The sequence below is a fragment of the Micrasema longulum genome, unplaced genomic scaffold, assembly GCF_059751315.1.
Source record: "Micrasema longulum isolate JH-2025_06_02 unplaced genomic scaffold, ASM5975131v1 h1tg000015l, whole genome shotgun sequence".
NCBI classification, from domain to species: Eukaryota; Metazoa; Arthropoda; class Insecta; order Trichoptera; family Brachycentridae; genus Micrasema; species Micrasema longulum.
In genome coordinates, this window is record NW_028277223.1 from 414,554 (window position 1) to 427,915 (window position 13,362).

General features: G+C 30.9%; 1 protein-coding gene across 2 annotated transcripts in view; it reads right to left on the reverse strand.

Moving 5' to 3' along the window:
• LOC148285669 (apolipoprotein D-like) overlaps positions 1-12,402 on the reverse strand; it is a 28,732-nt gene extending 16,330 nt beyond the window's left edge. Inside the window, exon 1 of one of the 2 annotated variants that reach the window (XM_088240791.1) lies at positions 12,347-12,402. The gene's annotated coding sequence lies outside the window, so the exon portion shown is untranslated. Of the gene's footprint in view, positions 1-884; positions 1,007-12,346 lie in introns of those variants that run through there. The other variant, XM_088240718.1, reaches the window with a different exon arrangement.
• Positions 12,403-13,362: the final 960 nt, after the last annotated feature.

A 13,362-nucleotide genomic window follows, 5' to 3' on the forward strand; every position in this document is an offset into this window, starting at 1 on the left:
GAAACTGAAACCGAAAACAAAACCGAAACAGAAACCGAAACCTAACCAAAACTGAATCAAAACTGAAACCGAATCCGAAACGTCGGCCAGTCACTAGTAATAATGCATTTTTTTCAATACGTTGTACCGTAGACGCTCTTTTAACCGGCGCTGCTTTAACCGGCCTCTTCTAGGAATGGCTCTTTCGGAGTGATTTGTGGCTTTTTCCTGTACATGTTTTTTACAGTTTGTGAAATGTTAATTTTTAATCTGTGAGTTTCTAATACCGAATAAAAGTTCTGTTTTCTTGGTGTTTTGAAAAAATTGTGTTTTTTTTTTCCTTTTGCGTCTACCGTATTTAAATTTCAAAATGCTTCAATGTATTTGCAAACCTGCCGTTAGGTTAGAGTGCCACAGATTCCGAATACTACATATTCAATATCAAGCTATCAATTGAGAGTTGAATGGGACTTATGTATTTCGTTGTCCATTAACTGCCTATTCTGAATAATAACTCTCATAAAGCCGCGGGTCAGAGTACCGCTAGTCCATTTGTAACGTGGAACTAAAAATCATTCTTGAACTTGGCGCGAAGGCGTTTGTTTACAACGCACAACATCGTACGAGACATGCAAATCGGATATGAGTTCGAACATTTACATAATACATTATATCTGAGCGAAATATACGTGAATAAAAATTTATTTATTTACAAACCATACAATACGTAGTATTTTATAAAGTATAAAACATATTAATTTCTTTCCCAGGAGTTACTACAGCAACTCAATTTGGGACTAAAATAACATTGGCGATGCGTGAGCTGGTTCTCGACAGTAGGTATATTAAATTTTGTAAATGTCACAGCGCAAATGGATACAAAGAAATGGAGTGAATGGACTGACCTTTTTTGTAGATTTTCTTATTTTTCTGCTTAAGCGGCAAAACTACAAACCGAACTTGCACTTTAATCGCGGTCAAATTGGACACACTGACCCCAGGTGGCAAAATAATCAACTGAATAGTTATGGAAACTATAAAGGTGCAAAAGGGACAGGATTCAAGTGGGCGAGAGAAAAGGAGACGGGTATAGGAATTTATTTACGCTGTGACACATTTTCCAACGGCCTAACCAAACATTTTTTTATATATTTTAAAAACACATATTATTAAGAACAACTAAGAACCAAAGAAAGTTCAACACCTTTATAATGAAATATATCACAATAAAATATAATCCAAAAAACTTTTCTTACGCCAACAAAATTAATTCCGTATTTTTTGGACTATAAGACGCACTTTTTTACTCTGAAAATTTAACCAAAACTTATGTTGCGTACTTATGACCCATTGCGTTTTATCGTCCAAAATATTTTCATTTTCCAAAAAATTATAAACAAATTAAAGGGTGCGTCTCGTGGTCCGACGCATCTTATCGTCCGCAAAATACGGTATATAATAACGATTTCCAGAATGGAGGAAGTTTAAAATCTAGAACTAAGGGAGGTAAGGTCGTTATCATAACATGCTGCGCAGACGTAAAACCATAGTGGCACTGACAATTCCTGATGATTAGAACATATCTATCTCAGTTAGTAAAACAAAGAGCTTTACATATTTTTTTGATATTTAGGTTGTAAAACCTCGAGTCACAGCGTAGTGAAGTGCGAAGTGAGGGAACACACGATTAAAGCCATATTTAAATTTGTTGCAACAGAGAAGTAAAACCTTCTTGAGAAGGAAATATGGAAGTCTAGGCATTTACAGGGCTAATGACCTATCATTGGCTGGTTTCAGTGGCCACTTCACATACTGTGTAGCATTCACCATTCTGCATATGTTTAAACTTCCACATTTCCTCAACTCTTCCATCTGTTGACTTTTGTGAGATAAATGTAATCTGAAGTATCATGTCAAAATATGTTTAATTTAAAACATTTAAGTTTGTAAGTGAAAATTCTTGATGGAAGTTCATTGTAATTTATTATATAAATCACTGGATATTCCAAATTTGTGGATTGAAGTATCGCTCGTCTTTTATAATAAAATATTTTATTTGCCATTTTTCTTTTTTTATATCTTTAAGGTAATTCAACAAAGATACATACTTTAAAAAAAAATATTTGTATTCGTCTATACAATTCCACATGAATATCATCAATTACAGAATTAAACAGATTATATAGAATTTTGTTTATAAATATTATTTTAATATTTCTTACTGAGTAAAAAATATGCAATACCAATTATCTTGTTTTTTACGTGTGAATATTTGTATTTGTGATTTCCACAAATATTTCAACTTTAGGGTCATTTTTTTAGTCGTAAATAACAAACAAGGATAAATAGGCAACAAGTTGCGGTAGGGCGGATTTCGAACCTCGGACCTACTGCTTTTCTGAATTCACGGCACTTCTCTTGCGACAAAAACCCGTCTCAATTTTGTAGGTATTGTTTATTTTGCTCCTATTTTTTTTTCTTTTTTGTTATGAACATCCCTTATTAAGCTTTTTTTATAACAGCTATACTATTAATGAAAAAAAAAGTTTTTCATGAAAGAAATTGGCTATGCATCATTGAGACTCTCTATTTGAATCAATAATTATTATTACCTTACTGATGACCATACAACAGATATATTCGCAAATGCTTTTTCTAATTTCAGGAGCTGATTATTAAAAGAAAAATTTAATAGTATTTTAGTTTCTAGTATATTCATTTTTTTTCATGTGTGTATTTTTTATTTTTTTCATTGTATTTTTATATTTATTCATTGTGTATAGCTTCTGTTTACGTAAAAGTCCGCTGGGCGTTAGTAAATAAACAAATAAATTAATGAAAAATAAATAAATAGTTGGAAAGGAAAGATTAATCGATTCATGTCCATTCATTTGAATCCTGGACTTAACACATAGATTTCCAACAAATTGACCACTACATCACGAGTTTGGTCACAAAATTATTAAAAAAATTGTCATATTTCGTTAGACATAACTCGACGCAATGGCCGCCGATCATATTTCTAATCTAACCGACAATTTAACAAAATTTCACGTAGGCAAAACAATATTAAATATTATTGTACGCGCGATGATGATTAGTTGAAATACGCGTTTTAGGTATTTTGTATATCTTTATTATATATATAATTCCTTTGTACGTGTGACCGTACTCCTTCTAAACGGCTTAACCGATTTACGTGCGGTTTTCATAAAAATATGGATCTTTGCGCTGTGCGTGTTCGTAGATATTAAAATCTTCAATCAAATATGTAAAAAATAAGTTAGGAGCATAAATGTTTTATTCATCGATCTACCAGGGTTGCATTCGAGAAAAAATGGCAAGATGTTAGTTTTTTGTGTATGAAAAAGTTTGTTATTAAATGTTTACAAACAGCATTTGTTTTTTGTGGATCTCAATCAAATTCTTTCCTTAAATTTTTTATAATTTCTACCCATTTATTTCTTTTTGTTGAATTTTTGGTAACACTAAATTAATTTTAAATTCAATACATTTTAAAAATCATATTCCTGCATAAGTACACCTCTTTGTTGGTGAGGCGACCGGAGTTTGACGTGTACAAAAAGAATGCCATATTTGAAAAAGTATTTATTTTATGTTTTGGAATTCAACCATAAACAAGTACCTACTTAAATTTTTTTTTTAATATTGTCAATTTTTAGTTTTGGAATTTAATCACAAACAAGTATTTAGGTACCTACTTATCAATGAAAAGTCTTTTGCCAATGTTCGAGCAGGACAACGTCTGTCGGGTCCGCTAGTGTAATTATAAATACTAAATTTATGTAATAATGTAGGTATACTCGTACATAACACGGAATATCCATCAAGTGCTTGATTGTGAATAAAATTTAACGGTATTATAAGTAAATATCTATGTAGTTCCGGTCAGATCCTCACGAAAACATCAATAACTTGTCATCAATTACGTTTTTTAAATAACTGCATTACCTATCCACTTTTTCCCAATTAAGAATTAAGAAAATTTTACGAAAGCATATTTATTTAAAAATTACCATTAAAGTCCTTGGACTCTAATTTATTTGTAGGCGACTTTTTCTAAAATATGTACTTGATAATTGTAACCATATACTGCCTGATGTAAAAAGAGCAAGCAAAATTAGTTTCGGTATCCATCAAAATGTCCCTCCTATGATATTGATGTTTTTTGTTGATATATCTTGATAAAACTCCATAGTTAATGATTATGATAAAATTATAAATAAACTAATCAATGAAACTTCTTAGTATAGTTTTACTTTTTATTATTTTGACCAATGAGCGCTTTTGCCTAAGTAGGCATCTTCAAAACTGGACTGACCCAAAATGAACTGTTTAGCAAACTAGTTGCAAATATTTATGTTTCTGTCCCCCGTTAAAATACGTATTTGATCTTATCTCCAAAATATGTTAAGAGTAGTATAAAAACTGTAAATGTTGTAAACAATTCACCAGTCTTGAAGAAGTTTCATTGATAAGTTTATTTGTAATTTTATCATAATCATTCTCCTCTATGACGCTAGGGCCCATATCGAGCTTTGGCCTCCTGTAACTTTCACATCCAAATATGCCCTCAGCCGCCGTCTTCCGATTCGCCACCTGGAGCTGAGCTGCATCCTTTATCACTTAATCCTCCTACCTCAGACTGATTTTTTCTGTCTTATTTCTTTAATCTGGACGTCCGCTCATTAGTCTTTAAAGGACGCGTGAATCAGACGTTTTTCTGTACTTGTCCAGCCCATTTTAATCTAAGCAATTTTGTGTGAGTCGAAATGATTGGGGCCTGGTATATGTTGTGTCGTTGTACCGTATGCACTACTGGTTATCTTCTATCACTTAATTGCAGATTCTTCATAATATTTATCTTTTAAATGTGTCCAGCAGCTCAGCCATCTTCATTGTTGGTGTTAACGACTCACACCTAAATATCATATTTTTTTGTATATAGTAATTTTGTATTTTTTTAGACGTTACGTGATTAGAACACTGGAAGCAAAAAAAATTTTGTTGGTTGCTGTTGTTTCTCATTTCTGCTGGATCCTCATATTTCTCATTATTTTCTATTATACTGGAGCCCAGGTAGGTGAATTGTTCAATCACTTCAAAGGTGTAATTATTTTTATATATTGGACACTGCCTTTAACTATGTATGTGCGACGGGTTTTATCAATTTTGTTTTCTCAATATTTATTTGCAGTTCCACATCTTGTGCAGCTGCTTCCAGAGGAGTAAACACCACATTAATGGCTGTTGTTGAGTTGTTGATCTCCAGAATTTTTTTATATCATCCGCATATTTGTCGATTGGGCTACTTCTTATAATAAATATTGGAGCTAGTGTCTATCAGAGTTTTTAAGTGACATGTTTGAGCATAATGTCAAAAGGAATAGGGGCCAGGCCGTCTCCTTGTTTCAATCTCTGTGATACTGAAAACTCTTCCGCTAGTTCTCCGTCTATTTAGATCTTACATCTAGAATCGGACATGGCTGATTTAACAAGTCTGGCTAGTTTTAGGGTTTGAAGTCTATGAATAACTGGTGGATGTCTATATCACACTCTCAGCACTTGACCGAAATTGGTCTAATTGTGAAAAACTGATCTGTTGTGGATCTACCAGTTCAAAAACCTGCTTGATACTCTCCCAGTATTTTTTTTGGGTACGTTTTAATTCTTTATTTTAATATTGGGATAAAAATTTTATATGCTGTGCATAAAAGTTCTATACCTCTATGATTTTCACATTTTAATTTATTACCGTTCTTGTGGATGGGGGCATATTAAACTTATTTGCCACTCTATTTTTTTTTGTCAGCTTTCTATTTTTCGCACTCATCGTCAATCCAGGACTTCCTGGATTGTCTCTTTATTTTCAGCCCTTGAATCTACAGCTCTAATATATCTCTGCTTCTTTTATATTTTTCAGGTCCTTTTCAAATAATTCTGGAGAGTCGTTCTTAGCGATCTGATTTGTCAAGCTATCTCCCAGAGAGTTGCAAAATTGCTCTAAGTCTTTCAAAGTTTTCAGCGCCGTGGTATTGATATATACGCCTGTTGTTTGCGATTCAGATCTTATATGTGGCCACCACCATATCGCCAGCCCAAAGCAACAGTGAGATATCTCCGAAGAATATATTCTAAGATAATCGGACTAAATACTTTACATTCACATATGTTAACTATCTAACTTCAATATTTTATTACTTGAAAACATATTTTTATTTTATTTAATAACATATATGCACGTGTATCTCAAAATCGGAAATTTCGGGTTTATGTCATTGTTCCTTTGGGTATCTAAAAAGTGATCAAAATAACAGTTAGCTTCCCTTTTGCCTATCGTAATATTTCATATATTTTTATAAAACAAAAAAAATATTGAAATATAATAAAACACAACTCATGACCTAGGGCGCAGCGTACGCACCTACATCATCATTATACTCTTTCATACCCAGGAATAGGGCACTGTATTGGTACACAAAATGCGTTGAATCCTATTCATCCTTTGCAAAAAAGTAAGTAGATCAGTCTTTCGCTACAAGACTCAGTCCAGTAACGATTAAATATTACTAAGTAAAATCGCTTTTTATACCAATATTCCATATAACGCGCGGTGTATGAAGAAATGATAATACGCCACATCACTATATCTCATATACAACATTCATATTTAGGCATTTTCACATGCAGGGACGACGATTATTTCGACATTTGATATGTCCCTTTTCATATTTATGCATTTTTGCATACAAGCACGATTATTACTCCAACTCTTGAAATGTCCGTTTTCATAATTATGCATTTTGACATGCAAGCACGATTATTACTCCGTCTTTTGAGATGTCCGTTTTCATATTTGTGTTTTTGTGTCTTGTATTTCTCAGTCTTTAGCTTTTTGAATCTATTAAAGTTTGCATCAATTGTTCTTTAAATCTATACATTTAATCTCAAACACTGATCAGTCCTCTTAAAAACGGGCTTCTCTTGTGGGGAGGGCTTTAAAATTAATTTTGTATAATTTTCCCACAAAATAGCAATATTGCAAAAAAAACCGTACCAGCGTTCTTTAATAATGAATTATTACATTTAAAAAAAAGTTTTAAGAGTGTTACAAGTTTATTGTTTGAAAACAACATAACTAGTTTCGGAATAACACGTAACACTAATTGTAACGTTTTTATTTCATAATAATTCTTACTTTGGCCGACAATACTTGTCTTCGCCTTGCATTATAACTGCTTTTTTCTAATTATGTTTTTTTTTTATTTGCAATAAACAAAAATATTTTTTACCTTTGTTTAATATTTGAATAAGAAAATAAAAATCTGTAAAAATTTAATTATATTTTTTAAGCCTTAATGATAAAATTTGAAAGCTTTATTATTAAAATTCAATGCTTTGAATGTTCAAAACCTAATTTTATTTATTGAAAAAAAAAACCTTTTCTAGTCATTTTAATCGTTTTGTTGTGTTATGAGATTCTCACCTGTTATTATATAACTACACTGGGTATACGTGAATCCTCATTACAATGAACGGTAAAATATTAACCGATTTTTATCGATATTCATAACTGAAATTTTACATATGATATTACATCAAAAATGATTTTTTCAACGCAATGGATACAATGTATTCGATAAAATTATTTCTTTGTTGTTACAATTGGAAAAATCCCCGGACTACCATATTTTAATTTACATCGTTCGTGGAATATTATATATTATACTAAATTTTACCCGCTTGCGTGGTATTAAAAGAAAATTAATTTTGTTTTTTAACAATAAAAAAAAATATATAATATTTTCTCATGATAAAAAGTACCTTGAATCAAATGCCGGCTCTCCAACTATCGATTTGCTAAAAATAAGAAGGTGCGTTTGTCTATGGCGACGTTGCATCGTTATTCCGTTTTCATATTAATTCATTTTTACATGAAGAATTTTCCCGATGGAGTGAATTTTTTAAACAAAAAGTTACTAATGACACTTCTCAGCTTTCCAGCTATATTTATGTAAAAAAATCACGTCGATCAGTTGCTCCGTTGGGACGTGAAAGAAACACAAACAAACATTCAAACTGATTTTCGTAGGTAGGTAAATCAAACAAATAAATAAAATTATAAAAAGTAAATTAGTATTAATCAAATTATATGCATGTATTAATACTATATACGTATACATAAAACCATAATTATCTCATGTTCAGAATTAATAAACGCCAACCTTGAGGTGATGTTCACAAAAAAAAGGCGCTATATAAATCTGAATACTTAACCAAAAATCTAAAATCTATAAAAAATGTTAAAATATTCTAGCTGTGCGGTAAGCGCGCTTAAGAATCAACGGTGGTTTATACATAGGTATAGGCATTTGCCGGCCTCGTAGTGTAATGGCCAAAGCGTTTGCCTACAATGCAAGAAGATCTCAGATTCAATTCCCGACATGGTTGACATGAAATATTTATTTTAAAAAAATGTATTTTACACTAGAATATTTCATAGTCCCTGGACTGGTACCTGAAGCGTACAGCTGATAATCTTTCCTGCGATTGGAGTACTAGTGCAGTACCCTATGCATCATTAGGTGCGGAAAGGGAATGATGATGATGATGATATAACATACATTACATACCTCGAGTGTGAAATGGCACTCTCAAACATAGGCAAAACTGCATTCACCAATCGCAGCGTATTTCTTTAAAAAAATCATGCAGGTAAGATGATCAGTCTTACTCTTTAGGTGCCAGTTCATAAACTATGGAATATTCTAGTGTAAAACCTTCATATTAAAAACATGCAATGATCGGCAATCGAACCCAAGATAGACCTCCTGCATAGAAGACAAATGCTCTGACCATTAAGACCACAAGTCCAAATAATACGTTAAATACTAAAAAAGGTTCATATTAAATATATTTTTAATAGTACTTAATGTCGATGCATTTTTTAAAAAATAACACAATGAGGAACTTCAGCCCTACGGGAAATTGGATTCAAAAAATGTTTTCTTGCGCACGGTAAAAATTAGAGCATTAAATTGTACCGCAAAGTTTCTTGAAAATGACGTCACTAGTTCATATGAATCAACCAATACTTAGAGAATAATGGAAGATTTCCGGTTTGCTTTCCGTGAATGGACCAATGGGTAGAACTAATCGAGAATAAGTGAAAGAGAATCTCTGATGTTATAATCATTATCTTAATTTTTGGCGTCGCGACCAGTGGTGCAAAGGGCATTGTATCGGGGCTCCAACTGCAGCTTACGTGAATTGTTTTTTTTTTAACATGAAAAATATAGCAAGCAGTGGGTAATATTTCAGAAAAAAATAAATATTAAAGTTTAGAAAAGCATGAAAAATAAATATTGCAAGTCAAACCTGCCAGGAATCTCGAGCACGAAACCTCAACAATGGTAGGTAAAACGCCAACCACTGCACAACGAGGCGAACCAGACCTATTTCCAGTCAATTCGGTTTTTTTACAAATATCTGAGAGCAGCCATCTAGTCAAACACACTCATCTAGGGTTCTACGAGAGTTTTTTTTTAACCGGAATTGCATTCTTCAGATATTATCTCTGTTATCTAGTCTCCATTATATGATATTAACATCAAGAATATTAAATCAGTTCAACAACGGTTTTTGAGAAAGATAGGCTGGAGGTTGGGCTTATCCAGAGACCAATATACGTTTAATGAGTTAGAAACTAGCTTAAATGAGGGTACTACTTGCAAACCCGGCGAAATCCATCTTACTTTATTTTGAGCAATCACAAAAAACTGATACAGTAATTAACTACAACTTTTTTTTAAACTTAATTTTTTTAATATAATCAGTAAATATTTTATACGTAAACAGTGATGGCATAAGCATGATTATGTCAAAAAACAATAGTAAAATAAAAAAAATAATTTTATACACTACCAAATTTGTAATACTCAAGTAAAGGTTGCCATGTTTCCAACAAAGCCGATCATTTAAAAGTCAAGTCTTACAAATTAAGCCGTATTTTTAACTGACAATGTTAAAATTATTGTAAAAAATTGTATTCTGAATAAGTTTCAATTAATATCTCTTTTTTTTATGTTGGATTTTGCCGGATTTGCAAGTAGTACCCTCAAATATATCTTCTCTTCAAGACCGTCGAAATAAATTTCGACTTACGAGTCCTATTTAAAATTTTCAACTCACTCTTTAATGCGCCTGAATTTCTGAGCTCAATAAAATTAAATATTACAACTAGAAACCTCAGACAAAACCTACTCTTTCATACCGCTAACCATAGAACTAACTATGGTTTTCATTCCCCTATGCCCAGAATTCTTAGGTCTGCCAATTAACATACCAGTCTTGATTTTTTTGATAACAAGTTGTCTTCTTTCAAACGATCACTGAATCAAATTAAATTATAAACACCTCTCTCCCGCATCCGCTCCTACCAAGTCTTCTATATACCATTGTGTCTTTCTACTATCCTTTATAATAATTTTCTATGCATAAATATGTCTGTTATAAATAAATATTATCGACAAACATCGCTTCATCTCCTTTCGTGGTTTTGTAATCAAGGCCTGGTCAGAAAGATTTCCTAAGGGCAACTTACAGGAGCCAATGTCCTGCGATGCCCTTCAGTGGGTACCAAGATCTGGTCCTGGTGAGAACTTCTAGTACAAAAACTGGTATCAATACGAGACAAGATGTATTTCTAGTAGGTATATCAATAGCTAAAGCTGCTATGAAAACTAGCTAAACGACTACGAGTAAGAATTATGTAAAGTTCTCGTGCAACAGCGAAATTACCTACTTAGGCTGTGTAATAAGGCTTTATACAGAAAATAAAGGAGTGGACGAGTTCAAATTACTTAACAGCCATTTCTTGACGAGTCGACATTACAAAAACAAAATTATGTGAATTAATGTACGAGTATGTAAGTATATTTATTGTTTGTTTGCTCACTTAGGTTGCCTTCTGTTGATTGTTAAAAAAACTACTTATCTATCGTACATAAGTACATAATGATTTTTTTATTTTTTTTTATTTAAATAATATAATAACACATTTTTACAGTTTTCAAAATTTCAATTGTTATATTTTTACTAAAACTAAAGTCCCACCAAGCCACTTTCTGTAGCTTGTTGGTGGAGATTATATTTATACTAGCTTATATAATATTATCTATATTTATAAAAACAATGAATAACAGATATAAATTAACAGCCAGAAAGATCAGAATATACATGTATAGACAAATAATTATATCTAAATTTATTTTTTAAATACAAGAAAATATATGGAAAATTAAAATATTTATACATAAGCTACTATTCATGTAAAAACTTTTGATCCATTAGCCACTTTTTTATTTTGCTCTTGTTAAAATGTGAGTTAAATTTAAGTTCTTTCGGCAATAAATTTAAAATTTTAGGTACTAAATATTTAAGAGTTCATATTAAAGTTTGGTGCAATAGTTCATATAAGGTGAAATATTAATTTTTTTATCATTAAGTTGTGTTAAGTAAATAATTAGTTATTTAATTTTTTTACATTTACAAAATAAGCACCTAAATAAAACAATATGGCACGGGTGAAACGTCATTCCGAAGAAAAATTTTTGCTCTACAAGATATTGTGTGTGCTTTTGCGTTACAAATATTATTTTAATTGGTTGCAATCCTTCAAAAAGAAATGTTAAGTGTCTACTACTTGTAAAAAGAACATTTTCAACACCGAGTTCTGTTCGCGTTCAATAGAGGGAATAAACCTCTAAAAGCTGCTCGCGATATTTGCGCAGTAAACGGTGAAGATGCTATGAAATACTCACCAATTAGTTGTAAAATAATGATGAATAGATTATTGACCAATTGTACAACCATAAATATTACAACAACAAAAAAAAGTTTTAGATCTCCCATCAGTTGTTTATTACATTAATATTTTTTTAATAAAATAACAACTAAATTTCAATTATTTGTTAATCTTTTTATTGAGTTCGTTCGTATAAACTCTAAAACCTATGTTATACATTACAGGCTTGAATAATTATGGATCTGATATGTAATTATTGTTCAGCCCACTATTTCATAATTTCATGTTTTTCTTTTCGGCAAATGTTCAAGTATTTATTAAAACAATAAAAGAAGTTTAATTTTTTAAACGAGAATTTCGAATACAAATATTTTTTTATTAAAACATCAGGTACATTTATGGAATAATATCAACACTACAAACTATGAAGTCTCTGTTGTTGAACTGTCAGTTTTTGAATACTACGGAAAAAGACAATTATTCAAAAACACATGAGCTATTATTGAAATAAAATGCAAACAAATTATTCAATATACTCACTTTTGTATTGAGCTATCTAAGTGCATCCTACTGCACTTGTGTCAACTATGTAACTAGAAGAAAAATGCATATTATATTTTAAAGTATTCTGTGTATAAGGTTTCTGCCATATGCGACTTATTGGGGCAGCATTAATTAGATTAAATAGCAGTTTTTTTTACAATATAAGGTTTCTGAAGTTTTCCCAGTAAAAGATAGTTTGTTTGCTGCAATTTTAAATTCTGTTAACAATAAGCATTGATTTTAGATCTCAATTACTCTTAAATAATTGAAGTTCGTAAATTAAATTTATGCATATTTATTTCAGTATATTTTTTTATTTTTTTTATTTTTCCATACCCATATAATTTACATAGAAATAAAATTACAAAAATACACTTTAGAAAAATACATCTTAAAAAATTAAGCTATAACAAGAATTGGAAAAAAATACCCATAAAGACTTCAGCGTCTGAGCGTGGGCCATTCCTTTTTTAATTATCATATAGTTTATAGCACATATATATGGTATGACATGACCATGAAAAGAAAAGAAAAAAGAAAAATAAAAATAAAATAAAATAAAATATATCAATTAACAAAACATTGTTTGTTTAGGCTCCTATGAAACAATTGAAAATCATTATCGATTTCAGTATCACCAGAAATGCAAGAATAATTCAAAATAATCAAACGAAATTTTTATTTTATAAATCGTATCGTGTTAAAGAAAATGACAAAAAAATAGTTTTGTTGTCTTTTTTTCGATCTTCCACCTTCTCCACCTTAAAAAATGTGAATAATGCCACAAAGAAAAACTTATAATATACATAAGCTAAATTACTATAAAGTGAAAAAAAATGTTAAAAGACTTATTCCATTCTCACACGGGATGTTTTTTCCTTGTGGCGGAGAGAAAGGTTGATACTTTAACGTTGAATTGGGATAGTTTTTTAATGAATTAAAACTGTATTAATTTATCTTCAAATCATTTAAATGGATTGCTTGCATACATGAGTATATTAGAATATAATATT